This window comes from Nicotiana tomentosiformis, chromosome 3 (genome assembly GCF_000390325.3).
Source record: "Nicotiana tomentosiformis chromosome 3, ASM39032v3, whole genome shotgun sequence".
In the NCBI taxonomy this organism is placed as follows: domain Eukaryota; kingdom Viridiplantae; phylum Streptophyta; class Magnoliopsida; order Solanales; family Solanaceae; genus Nicotiana; species Nicotiana tomentosiformis.
The window spans coordinates 36,502,962-36,504,045 of record NC_090814.1 but is presented as its reverse complement, the minus strand read 5'-3'; the positions used below and the strand labels follow the sequence as shown (position 1 = coordinate 36,504,045).

The window sequence follows — 1,084 nt, the reverse complement described above, 5'->3', positions numbered from 1 at the left end:
CAATTTGTGTGAGGCTCATTTTGTATCGAGAATAAGGTCAACTTTCGTATTTCTTTAGCCATAACATTAAGTTGTACCTGCACAGATGTAGTAGCATCAACTTGGTGAACACCAGTTGATCTTCTTCTTTCAGCACTCTCGGAGGGCCACTGATTAGCATCTTCAGATAACTCATCAAGAATTGTAACTATCTCCTCTAGAGTCTTCTTCATCAAAAGGCCTCCTACATTGCTCAATGTTCTACGCGAGGCTAGTGTCAATCCATCCCAAAAGTCATGGAGTTGCATCCAGATTTTAAGTCCACTATGTTGACACTTTCGAAAAATCTCCTTAGACCTCTCCCATGCTTCAAAAAAAGTTTCAGTCTCTTTCTGGCAGAAGTTATTGATTTCTCTTCTAAACTTGCCCGTTTTAGCTGAGGAGAAATATTTATCAAGAAATTTTCTGGTCATCTCCTCCCATGTTCTAATCGATCCCGTGGGTAAGCTTCGAAGCCACTACTTTGCATCATCTTTAAGTGTGAAGGGGAATGCCTTTAAGTACACTGCATCTCGTGACACACCATTGTATTGAAAGGTGTTCATAATCTCCTTGAAGTCCATTAGATGTGTATTTGGATCTTCGTTCATCTTCCCTCTAAAGACACAGCAATTCTGAAGAGTTTGAAGCAACCCTTGCTTCAATTCAAAATTGTTAGCTGCAATTGTAGGTGGTCTAACACTTGATAATTCTTGATTGTAGATCGGTCGAGCATAATCGCCCTGTGGTCTCTCCCAGGCATGGGAGATATATTTCTGAACTGATCTGCAGCCAAGGGTTGATTTTGAGCAATTCTCCGACCCCCTCTAGTCTTCATAGATAATATGTGCATCTCTGATAGCTGCTTCCTCAGCATCCCATGAAGCTTTTTCCCAATGTTGGGATGCCTCTCTTGTAGCCAAATATACATTATCTTCATCGTTTCCAACCATAGTTTCTTTGGTTGAAAATTGCCAAACCTTTCCTAATGTCTCGGTGAGATCTCTTTCCTTCTTCAGCTATCGCAGTTGTTTTTCTATCTCTGGATCGTATGGTAGCACTTCTT

General features: G+C 40.9%; 1 non-coding gene across 1 annotated transcript; it reads left to right on the top strand.

Moving 5' to 3' along the window:
* Window positions 1-296: 296 nt before the first annotated feature.
* Window positions 297-404, top strand: LOC117273955 (small nucleolar RNA R71). Its single transcript, XR_004503990.2, has one exon. It is a non-coding gene; the product is annotated as a small nucleolar RNA R71 (small nucleolar RNA).
* The last annotated feature ends 680 nt before the right edge of the window (window positions 405-1,084 follow it).